General features: G+C 34.9%; 1 long non-coding RNA gene across 2 annotated transcripts; it reads right to left on the bottom strand.

Moving 5' to 3' along the window:
* Positions 1 to 6729: 6729 nt before the first annotated feature.
* Positions 6730 to 11195, bottom strand: LOC127793187 (uncharacterized). 2 transcript variants are annotated; one of them, XR_008021278.1, is made up of 5 exons: positions 11065 to 11195; positions 10831 to 10979; positions 10333 to 10672; positions 9677 to 9773; positions 6730 to 7049 (listed from the first exon to the last, which is right to left on the bottom strand). It is a non-coding gene; the product is annotated as an uncharacterized LOC127793187 (long non-coding RNA). The 2 variants fall into 2 exon arrangements; XR_008021277.1 differs by having other exon boundaries at positions 9677 to 10672.
* Between the last annotated feature and the right edge of the window lie 8334 nt (positions 11196 to 19529).

Genomic DNA, 19529 nt, shown 5'->3' with positions numbered 1-19529 from the left:
TTTCACTCTTCATCTATATAGAGAGATATTCATATTTACTAATGTTTTAAATCTTTAAGTCTTGCAGGTAATCTAAACTGAGGAGTGTTAATAATTTAAGAATTATTGATAAATAAAGAATAATTAGGAGTATAAAAAGAAAAAAATAAGTAGTATTTTATGAATTTAGAACATATATTAAAACTAATGAACTTGTTTATGTTATTATTAACAGTTTTGTTTTGTTGACGTGGGCGTACAGAAAAGTGAGGTTTACATCTCTTTTGATGTTGTTTACGTTGGGTAAACTTTATGTTGTCGGATAAGAATAATATAATATTTTTTTTATTATTAATGAGAAAATTGAACAAAAAGCTTTTCTTAAGTGGAGAGAAATTTTGATATTATATTCAAAAAGTATGGTACTTATGATATTTATTGTAATTTGAAAAATATAAAAGGTTTGGTCAAAATAAGCCAAAATTGAGGGAGGTAAACCTAATTAAGGAAAAATTTGGCATTTTTCTTTGTTGTCTAAAAGTTCCTAATTCTAGCAATCGAAATTAATGGGCACAGACGGATTTAGAAATTTATGTAAGAAGGTAAAATTTTTTTTTGAGATGAAAAATTACACATCACAAATTTTGAGATAGGTTATAATTTTTTTGAAATTGAATTATTATTAAAAATATTTTTTTTATATTAAAAAATTAAATTTGATAATGGACTGTCTGGGCTTCACGTGATAAATACTTATATTTATTAATATTTTAAATTTTAAATATCAAACACAATAAAAAATAAGAAATGTTGTGATAAATAATTAATAATTTAAGAATTATAAATAAATAAATAATAATTGCTATTAAGAAAAAATAATACACTAGTACGTGACGGTCGATGAACTTATTTCTGTTGTTATTATTAATGGGAAAATCGAACAAAAAGTTCCCCTTAGCCTCGAGTAGTTTTGAAGTAATATTTAAAAAGTATGGTATTTACTGTAATTTAAAAAAATATAAGAGGTTCGGTCAAAATAAGACAAAACTGAGGGAGGTAAACGTAATTAAGAAAGAATTTGGCATTTCCTGTATAGGGGGCATCGGGGGTCTAGAACTTTCAAGCTCTAGTACTCAAAAAAAAGGAAGGAAAGGGTTTTCTAAGAGGCTGAAGAATCTGCATCCCGGACGGAGAAGAAGGTTGAGTTAATTTCTTTCATTCTCTGCTTGCTTCAATACTTGTTTTAATTGTAGTCTCTCCTATTGCTGCTTTCTCTCTAGGAATTGAAGGAGATTGTTTAGGGTTCCAAAATGATCGAGACACTCCATCGACCGCTTGTTCCGACCAACTATCCGGCCTTGTTTCCCACCCTCCGACCACCAGCGGTCGTCCCCCCGGCCTGTTCACGTCCAATTCTGGTATCCAACGGATTTTGCGTTGAAGGAGAGCAACGGAGCAGTTCAAGAAAGCCTGTGGAAATCCTTGCGTCCTCCATTCGTGGATGCAAACCCTGCGGTCTGGCTTAATAGTACCCTTCGGGGGATATTGTCCGCCTCAACCAAAGGTATAGGCTTACTTTTCTCCCATCAAAATCGGTTGTTTTCTCTTTCTGTTTGTGAGTGTTTTTCTCTGATCAAGTGTGTATGAAACCTGGCCGGTGTGGCCAGGGAAAAGCAAGATGGCATGATGGCATACTTTGAATGATCCATTCCATCCCATCCCATCCCATCCCATCAAAGGCCATACTTTACTTCGCCATTGTCCTGCGCTGGATGGCATGGTTTCCTGGTGAATTTGGCATCTCCGTTTGTGGTGGATATCCTAAGTCACAGTGGTAGGAATCAATCCGCTCTTCTCTTAGGGTTTACGTATTGTTTTTGTATAATGTTGTTTTGGCATAACACGGCATGCAGCATGTTTTTGCTAAAGAATAATGTTTCATACTGCTTAGAAAATCCCTCCCTAGATGCGTATTATCCCCTTAATAAATTACATAAAATCTTGAAGGCCGTAAGAACTGAACTGATATTGGCTATATGTAGATGTATGTGTGAGACTGCTACATTAAGGTGATGTTTTATTCAATAGGTCTGGGATGGGCACCTTTAAGGGGATTAACTTAATTCACTGATCTCCCATTAAAAAAAAAAAAAAATCTACATGAACTGAAAGCTCCACATTATAAGCAGGATGTAGCTGGCTTTATAAACAAGCGAGATTAGAATCAGATCAAATTTGAATCAGGTCTTTCTCAGTTTAACTCTTAATTGCATTCCATTTCTTTCTTGTATAGGCTATCTTCCTCTTGCTTAGGCTTATGACTATCTATACTCTGTCTCCTTTAGATATATCAAAAATCCTAAGTCACTTTCTTGGCAAGGTTGTTTACTCATTAACCTTTTTTACCTTTTTTGCAATAGCACTAAATATTGAGCAACTTCAATTCATTCATTGGAGTAACTTCATTCTATAAGCTTAGATTTTACTTTCGTGCTATTTGTTGCTGAAATTAACTCTTAATTATAGTCTTTAGTTGTGCTATGGCCCTTGACCTACTAATACAAAGCACTTGTAGGATAAAGTGCACTTATTGTATGTTCTAATTTGTATTAAATTCCGACTTTACTGCCACGTACGTTTTCCATTCTAGTTGTACTCTTTATCTTAGTTCCATTTACAGTGGAATCCAGAAGGTGGTCTTGTAATTATTTAGCTCTCTTTGTAATTTTATATTTCATTTTCAGATGATATGTTTTACGGGGAACAAAAATGAGAAAAAAGAGGGAACGTGGAATATAAAAATATATGAAAGTTGCCAATATTGCATGCACCACAACTTTTCCTTGTTGTAATGGATCTTATGAAATGAATCAAATGATGGGCTTTTTCTTTCTGCTTTTTTGCTAGACCGTAGGCTTATTTCTAGGTCAAGTAATCCTTGGGCCCTTTCTCTCTCTCTCTCTCCCCCTCCCCCAAACACAAAATTTTTGAGGTTTTTGGATCTGTGCAGCAGGCTTTGATTTCCACCTATTTGAAAGGGGACTTTTGTTTGGTTCTGTACCTAAAATATTTTGTTGTTGGTTGACGTCTTGATTAGCCGCTTGGATCTCGGTGAGTCTGTATTTAACTGTTATGGATACTTGCACAGGGAGATAGGCATGGCGTTGAGCATCAGCACTAATGGTGGCTTGAAGAAGTCCATGGGAGTCCATTTGCAACTTGTATGGGCTGCAAATCCAAGCCATGCACAGAGTCTCCTTGTTATTTATTTATTTTGCCGGGGGGGGGGGGGGGGGGTGTTGTGGATGTGTGTGTGTGTGAGACACAGCCGCTTCGCTGCACCAGGTTCCTGGTTGATATGAAGCTAATTCTTATTAAGGGTGAAATCTCTTGGCATCTATCTAACTTTTGGGTGGGCCATGAATGGGAAATTTGTATCCATACTTAATGCGGGAGGAAAATATGAAATTTGTGTAAAATTTTTCTGTAGCCTTGTAAGCGACTGGACTGAATTTGGTTTAGATTATCACTCCTTTTGTATAGAATCTCTTTCATTAAAATTGTTTAAAACTGTTATTTTGTTGGGAGGATTATTTTTGCACAGTTCTTGATATTTGTGTTTTCGATTACGTCAGGTGAGATAAATTACAGATTAGGTCTTTGTTCTTTGCGCAGGATAAAAATTTAACTCGCAACTCATCAAATTGACATCGACATATTATTTATCCGATTATTTGACCTATATTTTGGGAGCTAAAATTGTCATTTCCCTTTATTCTTGTTTAGTAAGTAAAATATTTGTTGTTTCAATTTGATTATTTATTTATTTATTTCAAACGCCAGTTATCATTTGAGGTTTTGATTGTCTTTGTGTCTAGCTGTTGGGATATGGGTTGCTTTGGGCTGTGCATTATTTAGGGGTGTCCACGGTTCGGATTGGTCTGATTCTTTAAGAATCCAGTAATTGAATTATTTTTAACGATTCAAAAAAAATAAGAACTATAATCGAATAATTACATATATAAAATCAAACCATGATCAATCTGTCATACCGGATTAGTTTCGATTTTATTCAATTAACATTTATCTTCTAAACATTTTCGTAAAATATGAGATTACAAACAATTTGTTAATTAAAATAAACTCATAACTTTATTAATACTTTAAGTCTTGAAATAAAAGTAGAACACAATAATTTATAGACTATCTCATTAAATGAGATTATATCGACTATTTAATATAGCAATAGAGCATAACAGTCTAGAAATAAATGAGTTTATAAATCTCGCTAGTTTCTTAGGAAGTGATATTATTTATGCATATGTATATATATATATATATGTATACTTAAAAAAATTATAATATATATAAGTATAATATCGGTTCTGGTTCGGTTCGAACCACGATTTGAAAAAAAAAAAATTAATAACCAAACTAAATATATCGATTTTTAATTTTTTAGAACCAGACCTAACATTTGAATCATAGAACCAATCAAAAGGCATAATTCAATTTAATCTGATTCACCAATTTTTGAATATTTTTTGACACCCTAAAATTATTTTGCTTACTTAGTGTGCAGTGTTTTGGAATAGAAGTGCTGCTTTCCTTAAAAGGGTATATTTCAGTTGAGTCTCATTTGTGCAACTACAAGGTATATATTTTTTCAAAGATGAGAAAATGGTTTTATTTTTCTCTTTTTCACTAAACACCTGAATAAAGTGGCTAAGGGTTCGACGCATATTTTTTTAATAGAAATTTAGACAAATATTTTAATAATATTTTTTATTTTTGCTATACAATAACACTAATTTGTTTTTATATAATCAAAGAGATATTTGATCGAGGGTTAAAATAGTATTAGAAAAGTATGGTAGTACAGTAATTTTGAAAATATATGTAGTCAGATAAGAAAAAAAAAAAGGGGAAGACCAACGCAATTAAGAAATATTTTATTATTTTGTGTGTATATATAAGTGTGATTACTGTACAATATATCTTATCTCTCGATTATACTAAAAGGGGACAGTTTAGGGTTCCTAAATAAGAGAATAGGGTTTGATATTCTTTTAAAGTTCAAAAGTAATTTCTTTGCATGGACAAGCCAAAATAAGAATTAGAAGGAGAATAAAATGTTGTGAATTTATTTTTTTATAGAAGACCTCGTAAAATATTTATTTTAGAAGTCCTTTTTTATTGTATAATAACACTAATTTATTTTTTACATGATAAAATATATTGCCAAGTCTGGCAAGGACCACTAGCTAGGAGGAGGGAGGCAATGTTTAAAACCTTAATGATTGAGATAAAACTAAATTTAAACAAAAAAAAAAAGGGGTAAAAACCTATGAAGCACGGAAACGGTTCGGAGGTGCCGTTTCGGCGCTTCCGAATCATTTCTCGTTTCGAAAACGGTTAAAAAACGCCTGAAACGTTTTTGAGCCGTTTGTGTAATTTTTATAAACTTATGAGACGTTTCCGTAATTAAAAAAAAATTCTGGAAACACGTTTCAATTGCTTCCAGCGGGCCGCGGCTTGAACAAAAGCCCTAAATCCCTAAATTTTTCCTCTTTTCCTTTTCTTCTTCTTCCAGTTCGAGTTCGATTGCCTTCGCCCTCGCCGCTACCTGCTTCTGATTTGGTTGTTTTGTGGCTCTCGCCGCCGTCAACTTCGTCGCACTCGTCCCTCTGGTTCGTTTCGGTGCTCATCGCCGTCTACTTCAGCACCTCACTTCATCTCCTTCGTCGTCGCCTTAGCTGTCTTTGTCGTCGCCTTCGCCGTCTTCGTCGTCCCCTTAGCCATCTTCATCATCGCCTTCACGGTCTTCGTCATCGCCTTTGCTGTCTTCACCGTCGCCTTTGCCGTCTTTGTCGTTGCCTTCGCTGTCGTGTTGTCTTCTGTTTCGTCGCACTCTTGTAAGTAATCTCCTGATTCTCCTTGGTTGCTTTTCTCTTTGTGGCTTGTATGTGCAATTACAGTGTTGGCTAATGGCTTGTATAGTTGTGTATATTTAATTTAAATGAGTTTTGTATGCAATTACAATGTTGTATGTGCAATTACAGGGTTGGCAATTATGTTCTATATATTTAATTTAAGTGAGTTTTGTATGTAATTTTGATATATGCAGTTAAGAATTGGTTGATGCTTTAATTAGAAATCTTACAGTAAGAGAAATGCTCGTATTTGAAAAGCTGTTATTTTTTTCAAATATTTGGTTGATGCTTTAATTAGAAATCTTACAGTAAGAGAAATTCAAATATTTGTTTATATTTGAATTTTTTTATTTTTTATATTAAAAATTATATTTATTAAAAATCTCTATATTTTTAATATTTACAATTTATCCCGCGTTTCCGTTTCCTATCTTTTTAGAAAAATACCGTTTCCGCGTTTCCGTTTCCTATCGGAAACGTCTCCCGTTTCCGTTTCCGTGCAACCTAGGTAAAAACTAGCCCTGTAAGAGAAAATACGGATGAAAATATGCATAAATATAATAATTTTTTTTTTTGTTGTAAATTTCAAAGGATGTAAAATATAATATTCAATTAACTTATTTTGAAATTATTTTTGACAATATAACTAACATTTTTCTTATGTTATTAAATTTCTGTAAAGTCTCAGGAAGAGCCCTGGTGGGAGCCTATGTGCCCAGGAGGGAAAGAAGTTGTTCAATATGAACCTCCATGCCCAGCAGTTAGAATTCATCATTACATCATGCTGTTATTCAAGCAGCGGTCCCCCATTGGAGGGTTGTTAAGGTCCTGTCGGGGACAAACTTTAGTAGCCGAGCATTTGGAAGTGCCTATAACCTGGGAGTGTCCAGGCTAACAGTTTATTTCAATGTCTGGAAGGAACTAACAAAATGGAAGCATGGAACTAAATGCAACTACTAGACGAAGATTGCTCTATCGAGGTGAAAAGCTCTTGTCATGGGGGCAATTGATTGTAGCCTTAGGAGGACCAGCAGTTACGGAAGGCTTGGTTTGCCACCATTGGTAATATGATGCATCCCATAACAGATATTCATAGTCATGCTGGGAGCAACCGTATCCACATCATCTCTGATAATTCTGCAAGTAACCAACGGGTAAGTGGAAGCCATGAGAGCAGGAGTGCAGAAGGATGGAGCTGTAAGTCATGAGATAAGACTAAATAGAGATGGTGAAATTGCCAAGGGAATAGAGCTGTTTACATACCAGTAAAAGATGCCATGCATGTGAGGGGCCAAAGATCAATTGTCATGTGGCATCTATAATTGCTTTCCATTCTAACAAATGAACCATAAAGCATCTGTTGAAGGGAAAAGAGTGACTAAATGCATTTACTCTCACCATTGTGATATGAACAATGTTAATCTTTCATGGCATGGTAGCATGAATTTTATTTTTTCTATAATGGCTAAGGTCTCGGATTTTATTTAGGATGACGTCCCTTGTCTTGAGTGTTGTGATGAGCCTTATAATTTGCTTCCAACCTCAAAAGAGGTTTTTTGGTTAGGGCCACTTTTCAAGACCTTCAAGGTCAGCGTCCTAGGGTTCTTTGGTACTGGTTAGTTTGGTCGTTTGTGGGTATTTCTATCTATTTGTTCATTATCTGGTTAGCTATTCGGGAGCGTTTTTCTACTCTTGACCGTATTAACTTATTTTTGTCATTTTCAAATAAATGCTTTCTTTGCAGGGCGGATGTAGAAAGACATAGCCATTTGTTTTTTGAGTGCCCCTATTCCTGTGAGGTGTTGTCTTTCTTTCGCAGATCGAAAAAATTTAGTTGGCATTGGCGTTAATGGAATACTAGTGTGCGGTTGGCAACTGCGAGATAGAGTAGCAAGAGCCCCTGGCAGGTGGCAAATAGATTGGCGCTACATGCTTTGGTGTAATTCATATGGAGGGAGCATAACAACAGGTGCTTTCGTGATCAGGAGAGATCCACTCCTTAGTTGGCTTGTCAGATTCAGTACGTAGTGTGGCCCCATTCGATGACTATCCATTTCAAGTCGTCTCTTCAGAGTCATGCTCTTCGTCATGTCTAGTGACTTCCAAGAAACCATACTGTTTCTCCGCAATAAGCGATCGCTTGTTTGTTTCTAGCTAGAGGTTGGTTATTGTAATCCTGGAGTTCCGTGCTAAATTTAGCCCTTTGTTTCTGGACGTTGTTTTCTTTTTTATTTTTATTTGTTATAGTATATATTTTTAGTTTTTTTTCTTATTTATTTATTTTATTTTCTTGACTCAGAGGGTGATGGTTGCTATGTTTTAGCCTCTGGAATTTGCGTTGGTGGTTCAGGGTATATCTTGGCCTTGACTTGTAGACGCTCTGGCGTTGTTCTTGTTTTATTTATTCTTATTTACATAAAAAAAAAGAATCTTATTTTTTCAGCGAGAATGAAACCTACTATTCATAAGATGCATTTAAAGAACAATTTAATTCCCTGCTAACCACAGAAGTTCTAGTGTGGGGATAGGTAAAATGAGAAAAAAAAAAAAAAAACCTCTTTTGGATTATCTTGTTTATAAAAGTAAGGTAACAAGTATACATCGAAAGCAAATCATTCTAGTATAAACTAAACTGCTATACACCACATGGCGTAACCATTAGGTTTAGTTTTGAAAGAGAGAGAAGAAATTAAAAGAATATAAACCAAGAGAGTAATAATAAAAGAAAATTAACATTATCAATCATACACTTTTATTCTAAAACATGGCTCACAATGTACATCTGAAGGTTAATGACTGCGGGTTCTAATAAATAACAAAAAAATAAGTATTACATTAATTCATCAACATAAAAATTATGTCACTAATTTACCATTTGAATATTTAGTTTGCAGTGTCATGTATTAAACTTCATCACCACATCCATTTCCATAGGCTTTCAAGGAGCATATGTAACTTTTAAATTTTAGAAAATAAATAAATATTTGTTTATGACTAAACTTAAGAATAGGCCTAATAATGTGTTCTTAAGTATAATATATGTGCATATATTATGCATATTCTTGTTTACATTATTTTGCATGTCCAAAGAAATTTATAATGTGAGTCAAGTTGTAGTGATCAAGTTTTATAAATTTAAAGTCCTAAAATATTATAACCAAGCAAAGGATATGCATGCATCTTACATTACTAGCCCATGAAATGCATGTGCCCCTGGCGTCATAGCACATCCTTAAATTTATTCATTGCCCTGAACAGTACATTTATTTCTGATAGCTTATTTTCCTTTTCTTAAGATGGAGTTCCAAACTAAATCTCACTATTTCACTGAGCTCACAAAGTAAACCATAGATTCTTTAAGTAAATAAGTGAAATTAGAACATAAATTACCTAATCAGAAAGCTGCATAAAATATGCTTGTTATTCAGCCTTGGTATCTTTTTTCATTTGTATACATGGTTTGTCTCAAGTTCTAAATAAAACCAGGGAAATGAGCGCACTTGAATCTTTGAATAATCACACGATATAATAATGAACAAAGTTCCTATATCAGAACACCACTGAAGAGAAGAAGGAAGTTCATATATTTAACAAACAACTTATCAGCAAACATTCATATCATAAATTCAAAGCCTACAAAGATTACCTTTACACTTCCCAAGAGCTTAAGGAGCAGAAGCACATAGGATACCTCTAGAATAGTGGTAACAAGAAGAAGAATGAAAACAAATTGAATGTTTTGATTAGAGAGAGAAGGGGTTTACCTTTAAAGTCATCCAATATGATTTCATATGCTCGTGATGAGTTTCTTCCATTCATGGATCAACTTTTTCCAGTCAGTCATCTAAGCTTTCACTGGAACTGAAACATTGAAAATTTCATTACTCAAATCAATGATTTGCTGTCAAGTACTAGTGATGCAGCTAAATTTGTAAATAGAATGGTATCATTATTTTTTTGGTCAAAAACCCTTTTGAATTATGAATCCAACAGGTCCTGCATGGCTAAAAGTTTTAACTCATCATAGTACTTACAGGATTTGCTTTTAATTTTTTTTTATCTTTCCTGCTTTTTTTTTTTTTTTCTTCTTTTTCAGGGAAAACTGCAAATATTGTGAGAAAGCCTGCCCACAGATAGTAAAACATTAACCTGGGCAAAAGTAGTCATTCATCAATTCATGGCATCTACAAAACCATTCATATTTTCCCATTCATGGCCATCAAAAAGTTAGACAGACATTAACACAGATATCTCACTGTCAATAAGAATCAATTAGCTATTTGAAGCCATTGTTTGGTATGTCAGCATAAACACAAAATATAATTCTTGGCCTCTTCAAAAGATTTCATGTATAGATACAAATTTCCCATTCAAGATCACTGAAAGTTAAGACAGACAGACGCCAACTCTAGGATCTCACCATCAGTAAGAATTAAATTTTCAGCCCTAAACCCACATAAAAATCAGCTTCTCTCAATTCATGGCCATATACCCGCATAAAAACAAAATCAGCCTCTTTTCGCAGCAACTTGGACTATATGCCACGACGTTGAACACAGAATTGGAAGCCAAATTGAAAACCAAGAAGTCACCAAATGTAATTGGTTATCCTTCACGACCGTTTGCCAATCATTGTGTATGAAGCTTCACCTAGCCAGTTTTCTCTATCGTACCATCCATGAACGCCCTTCATCATCCTTAATCAAGGGTCTTTTCGGGAATTCCCCTCTGAATGTGATTACCAACGCCGGCGATAGATTCTGCCAACGAATTACTGGAAGCATTAGCAAGATTGAAATTTATTGGGAGGTACTGTAACAAATATGTGATATATAATATCCAAGAACCATGAACGACTGAGCTTCTTTGAATGTCAGTTTCATCTATGAATATAGACAGAGAAAGATAGGGAATTTACAAGCTTGTTGGCAAAGTCACTGATCTGGATGAGTCAACAAGGCCGAATGCCTGCTCGACCTGTTCCTCTCCTTTAACGTCGCTATTGCGAATGTGGTAAATCATTGATTCAATGTTCGATAAGCAGGAGTTCCATCTCCTGCTTGAAATCTGGATGAGCATCCATGAGCATGATTTGCTGGATCAAGGCATTCAAACAATTGTACGAAATCATAGAAAATCAAAATCTACTTACCAGGGAACTGTCAGATCTGACAAAGAATAAGGGTTGAACATCAGATTCTTCATTGGAGTGAGATCTCCTCATCAGAAGCAAGTCGCCCCTCAGTAGGGTCCTTTCTGCTCTAGGCATTTCCAAACCCTAACTTTAACCCTAACCCTAAACTAAAGCCAACACATGCCATTTATAGCGTTCTCAAAGATTGATTTTCAGAATCTCTAACCAATATTCTCAAAGATTTCCAAAATCTTCTAGAAGATTTCAAAGATTTAAAAAAAAAAAAAAAATCAAACAATATATTCTTTCCTTTTTCAAGGCTTTGAAAATGGTAGTAAAAAATACATACAGCAATGAAATAATCATGCCAAAAAAAAAAAAGAAGTCAAAGGTAGTTGGAGGCCAAAGGTGCCCCCTTAAGATGCCAAAAATGTTCTATTACCTGTTGCACTGGGTGCAAATGATTAGTTTGGTTATGTGTTTGACTGAAATTTATTAGCTAATTAAACCGGATCGAAAAGTAAAACTGAATCGAATTGATCGATTAATCTAAAAAATTAAACTAATTGATAACTGAAAAAATCAAACGTAAATTATATAAATTGAACTGAATTGATTAAACTGAATAAAATGTAAAAAATTAAAGAAAATCAAAGTAATCGATAAAAAATAAAAAAAATTAAAAAAATAATATCATTTTATAAACATCAAAATAACTTTATTTTAAAGTTCAGTTGGTTCGATTGGTTCAATTCTTCCAACTAAAAAACTGAACTTTTGAGAAAAGTTAACCGAATTGAATCGGTACAATAAAAAAATCAAACTGAACCGACAAGTTCAGTCGGATTGGTTTGGTTAGTTTAGGTAAACCGAACTTTTGCTCTCCCATGCACCTGAAGTGAAAAATTAACAAAAAAAAATATAAAAATATATCTAATATGAAAAAAACAATTAGATACTGCATACAATAATAAAACATCTAAAATATTGTCAAATACAACAGCTGCAAATTTTGAAAAATAAAATAAAATCGTAAAGCCTTAACCCCAATACATTATAAACCATCTCAAACATCAAAATATAAGTTTTATAATTATAGCAAATCTGCAAATATAAGAATAAGCAATTTTAAGTACGCATAGTTATAGCAGAGCTGACAAAGGCAAAAGATACAGTTATTAAATCACAAAATATAAATTGTATTATATTAATTAGAAAATATATAATTAAATTATATTATAAATTAAATATATAAAAATTTCCAACAAAACAACAACTACAAATACAGTGAGTTTGAATTTTAACTCTTAAATTTCCTTCATTTTCTTTCAAATTTGATTCTGTAGAGGGCCCAGGCGAGCGCTTGTGGCACTCGATGCCTCGAGAGAGTCGCTCGCCTAGGTGGCACTTGGGTGAAGGAGCCTTGCCTAGGAGTAGGCGAGGCACTTCCCCAGCGCCTTGCGTCACCTGAGTGTTTAGACGGGTTAGGCACTTCTTGTTATTACTAAATGAAGCCAATAAATTTTATAAACTTTACTGATAGTATAAGAGTCAAAAGAGGTGACCGAAAGTATCTAAACTAAATAATAGAAAGGGTAGAAAACACAAGTAAACACGCATAACTTGAAGGAATGTAGGTAAACCAAGGTGAAACATCTGGTCAGTGACTTGCAATTCTAGGAGGATTGGAAGCTAGTGAAGGCCTAATATTTTTTTTTGATCGACAGGTAAAAATATATTGATAAAAAATATACAATGTACACCGAGTATATCCAGGAACCATGACAATTGCCAAAATAATTAACGATCAATGGCATGAGTCTCAAAATAAACTAAAACTTGTGGATGCAAGGAAGATAGAGCCTCGTATACACAAGTTTTAATCATGTGAATAATACAATCAGGATGGGTCGGTAGGCCTTCAAAAATAAGCCCGTTGCGGGCATACCAAATCTGGTAGATGGTGTATCTCAGCGCAATCTGCTTGGCCTTGCATTGCCAAGAAGTTCCTTGAGCTTCTTTCTTCATCCACTTGAGGGCGCTAGCCATGGTGGACATTGATCGAGCGAGCCCCATCCATGCTTTAATATGGCTCCAGATCAACGAACTTGTAGGACATCGGAAAAAAAGATGATGCAAGGATTCCTCTGCTGAACGACATAGCTGGCTGCTGCTATCGATATCCATGAATAGGAGCTTGTCTTTGGTGAGAATCCTCTCCTTAGCACACAACCATAAAATGAAAGAATGCTTTGGAATGATGTTGGAGTTCCACACAATAGAAGCCCAAATTCGTTGTCTGCCCTTGGGCTAAAGAGTTATAAGCATCTGAAAGATTGATACTCTCAGCTCTAGCCCATCTGAAAAGTAGATTAACAGCGGCAGAGGGAGAACCTTGAGCTGAGCAAAGGGCATCTCGAATGGCAAGGATCTTTTTGATGAAGGGCGAGTAATCACTCTTAGCCCTCAGCTCCCAGATCGAAGAGGTAGTAAGGTAACAGTGATGGACCCATTGGACCCATAAGGAGTCCTTCTTGCGGTGAATATTCTAAAGAACCTTGATTAGGAGAGCCGAATTCCAACTCTGGAGGTCTTTAAGATCAAGCCCCCTTTCATTTTTGGGAAGGCAGACATCATGCCAAGGAACAAGAACCAACTTGGAGTTCCATAGAAAGAGCCTGCATAACCTGTAAACTTTCTGAATGAATGACAGCAGCAGGAATGGGCAGGATGAAAAGCCAAAAACATTCAACACATTGGAGAACTGGTAACATGCTTGGTCCCATAATAAACATTCATAGTAATAAAGCTGGAAGTAACCGTGTCCTCAATATCAACAATCCGGCAAGCAGTCAATGGGTTAAGTGAAGCCATCATAGCAGAAACATAGATGGGTGCACGAGGAGGGGAAATTAGGAGAAAATACTAATTATAGAGGTGGTGAAAAATGGCCAAGGGAGAGCCTTTTACATGTGAGAAAATGATGCCATGCATGTGAATTGGTTTAAGCGCCGGCTCAAGAGTTGGTGCGTCTCTAGGTGACAAGACAGATCCCTCTCTCTTCCACCGAGGGTAAATAATAAAATAGTTACTTTTAGATTCTGTTTCAAATTGAAGTAAGATAATAAATATAATTATAATGTAAATCGTTCCAGTACCAATGAAAAGTTTAGCGTAATTAACTCGCAAAAAGTGAAGATTGATTTGAGATCTTCATAAGCCACCAAGTGTTAAGTTGCAACTGTTTTGTCCCCATAATCAATGTGCTTTAGCATACAAAATTGACCAATAAAATAAAAAAATCAGTCTCCTGAAGAGGAGTAAGAGAAAATAGCAAGTTTCATTTCCACTATTACTGAAGATTTCTTACAAGTGCATGAGGCTACATTAAATTTACTAAACATTCACAATTTTCTGCCTTGTAAAGATGAATTGTTATGGGCTTTGCACTTATCAGAAAAACAGAAGAAAATATGAGCTTAACTGCAAACAACTCCAAAAGGAAAAATTACAGGTCCATACAGACAAGAAGCAACTTCGTTGCATGTGCTTCTTGTTTGTGATGCTGAGATGATTAACGCATATTTCAATTGCACCGTCAATCAGTGTTACAAAAGTTGAAAAGCAGGATCTTGATCAACTTAGCATCACAAACCACCAGAGATAGGAAAAACGTTCAGCAACTGCTTATTGATGAAGTACTCATTCTTACTGAAATTAAACTGATCTTTTACCCTAGAATTCAATTATTAGATGCCTACTCTACAGTATAATGCCCCATAATTCTCATTTGGAATTCACAGCTATCTTAATGGTGTAACACTACTTTTTTGAGAAATTTTAAAATGTTGTTCAGAAAACTTATTGGGGACTACTAATAAATAAGCACTAATTCAATAACCAATAGCATGAAAGTAAAATGAAGGCCGATAAAACAAGCAACTTCAACTCAAGGTCATAGCAGTTGTTTATTAAATCAAGGGCTAATAGGCTAATTTATGCTCAACTTTGGGTCACTTTTTAATTTTATCTCATTTTAAAAATTATTTTAATTTGATTCTCGTACTTTAAGATGAATCTCTAATGGGAATTGTACACATACATGTATATTGCTAAACAAACCAACAAACATTTGCTAAACAAGAAGAGAAGAAAACAAAAGAAATGCCAAAAAAAAAAAAGAAAAGAAAAGAAAAAAGGATGAAAAATCTTACCACATCTGTTCTTCGGTCATCAACTGTTCTTGATTCTGGAAAACTCTCTTCCATTGCGGGTGAAATTTTAGGGAAAAGAGGAGAGAATTGTTGGCATTGTAGTGTACGGTGAGCCTAGAACTTTAAATCCCTTGACCATTAATCAAGAATACATTACCCTAGCCTCCCTCAAGTTTGGTCTATTTAAAAAGTACCTCTTATATTTTGGAAATTACAATATATAGCTACCCGACTTCTTTTAGGATGATATCAAATTTCCCACCAATAGAGATCTCTTCCTTAAACTTCATTAGAATTTGATAATATAAGCAAAATATAAGTCATATTGCCAAAAGTAACTTTAGAATAAGTTACTTGAAAATTACAGTTTAAATTTAAAGCAAAGGGCTGTACCAAAGCTCCCTCTATAAAACCTTAAAGCTGTATGAGTAGTGGATCATCTAATTGAATTAGTACCCTTTGTGCCAGCTTCCTCTCTTTCTATTGCAAACAACAATCAAGAAATGCTGAGCATATTTCAATAAATCCTACGCAAGGGTCTAGCTTAAATGTTAAGTGGGAGCTTTGCGAAATAACCAAAGAAGACAAAGAACAAACAAATGCCAAAAGCACCCAAATTTGGAAGTTTCGAGCCATTTGTACATCAACACAACCACAAAAATACAATTCTCTTCAAAGCATCATATTTTACAATTCAAATAAAAAATAGATATAATTTTCCATTCCTGACCACAGAAGTTAGACAGGCACCAACTCTCATATCTACCTGCGTTGTGCTTTAAGAGCGATGGAGGCCATCTCCCAAATTAAGCCCTTAACATGCTCACATTAAAAGCAAGCAAAAATTATAATATTATTACTAATAGTTGGATTTAAAACAGAGATTTCTACAAAGACTTGTCCTTCTAGGATTTAAGCTCCCCATCACTAGGCAAGGAGTCAAGTTTTCTAGGTTGATGGCATCGGTAAGCAAAATCAACTGCCTAGTTTGTAATAGAAATTTCAAAGAATTTTTTATATGATTATATTGGTGTGTGTACTGTCTCAGTCACACCAAAACCGATGAGATTGCCGTAGATTCAGGGACGTCGCTAGAATTGGGGGATCGTCAAAGGGGCCTCATCAGATATGGGAAAGCTTCGAACTTGGTCCGTGAAATGCAAATCTACAATTCGCATTGAATGGCCAGATAGAAACCTCACCCACGGCGGCAAGGTTTTGGAATCTAAAAAACATTAACCTGGACAAAAGTAGTGATCCATCAATTCATGGCATCTACAAAACCATTCATATTTTGCCATTCATTGCCACCAAAAAGTTAGACAGATATTAACACATAGATCTCACTGTCAATAAGAATCAATTAGCTAATTGAAGCCATTGATTTGTATGTCAGCATAAACACAAAACATAATTCATGGCCTCTTCAAAAGCTTTCATGTATAGATACAAATTTCCCATTCAATATCACTGAAAGTGAAGACAGACAGACACCAACTCTAGAATCTCACCTTCAATAAGAATTAAATTTTCAGCCCTAAACCCACATAAAAATCAGCTTCTCTCCATTCATGGCCATATGGCCGCACAAAAACAAAATCAGCCTCTTTGCGCAGCAACTTGGACCATATGCCACGACGTTGAACACAGTATTGGAAGCCAGATTGAAAACCAAATGTAATTGGTTATCCTTCACGAACGTTTGCCAACCATTGTGTATGAAGCTTTACCTAGCCAGCTTTCTCTATCTTAACCATCCATGAACCCTCTTCATCATCCTTAATCAGGGATCTTTTCGGGAATTCCCCTTTGAATGTGATTACGAACGCCGGGGATATATTCTGCCAACGAATAGGAAACATTAGCAAGATTGAAGTTTATTGCGAAGTACTGTAACAAATATGTGTTATATAATATCCAAGAACCATGAAGACTGAGCTTCTTTGAATGTCAGTTTCATCTATGAATGTAGACAGAGAAAGAGAGGGAATTTACAAGCTTGTTGGCAAAGTGGCTGAACTGGATGAAGCAACAAGGCCGAATGCCTGCTCGACCTGTTCCTCTCCTTTATCGCTGCTATTGCAAATGTGGTAAATCATTGATTCAATGTTCAATAAGCAGGAGTTCCATCTCCTGCTTGAAATCTGGATGAGCATAAGCATGATTTGTTGGATCAAAACATTCGAACAATTGTATGAAATCACTGGAAATCAAAATCTACTTACCAGGGAACTGTCAGATCTGACAAAGAACAAGGGATGGACAACAGATGCTTCATTGGAGTGAGATCTCCACATTAGAATCAAGGCGCCAATCGGGAAGTCACCCCTCAGTAGGGTCCTCCCTGCTCTAGGCAATCTCAAACCCTGACTTTAACCCTAACCCTAAACTCAACCCAACACATGCTATTTATAGGGTTCTCAAAGATTGATTTCCAGAATCTCCAAGCAATATTGTCAAAGATTTCCAAAATCTTCTAGAAGATTTCAAAGATTTTCAAAATAAAAATAAAAAATCAAACAATGTATTCTTTCCTTTTTCAAGCCTTTGAAAATGGTAATAAAAACACATATAGCAATGAAATAATCAAGCAAAAAAAAAAAAAAAACCGAAGATTGTTAGAGGCGAAAGGTGCCCTTAAGACACTAAGAATGTTCTATCGCCTAAGGTACTAGCTAGGTGCCCAAAAAAAGCTTGCCAGACTGAAGCAAGGTGGTAAATTAACAAAAAAATAAAAATAAAAATATATCTACAAATAAAAGATATAGTTATTAAATCACAGAATATAAGTTATATTATATTAATTAGAAAATATATAATTAAATTATATTATAAATTAAATATATAATAATTAATATAAAAATTTCCAGCAAACAACAACTATAAATATAGTGAGTTTGAAATTTAATTCTTTAGTTTCCTTTTTTTTTTTTTTTCAGATTTGATTCTGTAGGGCTTAGGCAAGCGCTCGTGGCACTCAATGCCTCAGCAGAGGCGCTCGCCTAGGTGGCACCTGGGTGAAGGAGCCTCGCCTAGCAGTAGGCAAGGCACTTCCCCGGCGCTCTGTGTCGTCCGAGTGCCTAGACGAGCCATGCACTTGCTGTTATTAGTAAATGGAACCAATGGACTTTGTAAACATTACTGATAGTATAAGAGTCAAAAGAGGTGACCGAAAGTATCCAAACTAAATAATAGAAAGTGCAAAAACACAAGCAAACACACATAACAAGAAAGAACGTAGGTAAACCAAGGTAAAACATTAAGATGCTGGTGATTGGAATCCTAAGAGGTTTGGCAGCTAGTGAAGGCTTGGTATTGGAACAACTAGCTAGTAACATGCTTGGTCCCATAATAAACATTCATGGTAAAGTTGGAAGCAGTCGTGTCCTCAATATCAACAATCCGACAAGCAATCAATGGGTTAAACGAAGCCATCATAGCAAAAGCATAGATGGATGCACGAGGAGGGGAAATTAGGAGAATATACTAAATAGAGATGGTAAAAAATCGTCTAGCGTGAGCCTTTTATAAGTAAGAAAATGATACCATATATGTGAATTGGTTTAAGCAACGCCATAGACTAATTGCCACTTCGCATCATAATTCATTTTTCATTCCGTAACATATCCAATATTAAAGTGACATGAGCCACAAAAGGACTTGCTCACACCATTGTCCTTTTTCACGACATGGTAACATGAATCTTATTTATTTGACATAGTTTCTAATAAGCCTGCTTTTCATATGACAAATTTATTTCCTTGCTAACAATAGAAGTTGGGCAATGTTCGACACTTTGATACTTCATCTTAATTTGTCTTGGAGCAACGGGCTGCACCAAAGCTCCGTCAGTAAAACTTGAAAGTTGGGTACAAGTCGTTATTTAACTCCATTGGTAGAATTAGTACGCTCAGTCCCAGCTTCTTCTCTAGAAATAATAATCAGTTAAGTTGAGTATATTTTGTAAAATAAGGCTATATTGCTATAATTGTGTATGATCCTTTGTATTGAGTTTAGATGGGTATTTATACATGAGCTAGGCTCTTAAAATACAAGGATTGGATACAAAATACAAATTCAAATATGAAATGAATATAGATAGGGTAGGATTTAAACTCAATTGGTAGTTTTATATAACCACTTATCTTTTTATCTCTATTTTTTCCTTTTATCTTCGCATCTTTTGTATCTCTTTAGTTTCAAATATTAATCTTTATCTCCAACATATATATTTCAACACACCCTGTGCAAGGGTTTTGCAGAAAAGGA

Source organism: Diospyros lotus, unplaced genomic scaffold, assembly GCF_014633365.1.
Source record: "Diospyros lotus cultivar Yz01 unplaced genomic scaffold, ASM1463336v1 superscaf1, whole genome shotgun sequence".
Lineage (NCBI taxonomy): Eukaryota > Viridiplantae > Streptophyta > Magnoliopsida > Ericales > Ebenaceae > Diospyros > Diospyros lotus.
This window is presented reverse-complemented; position numbering and strand designations above follow the sequence as displayed.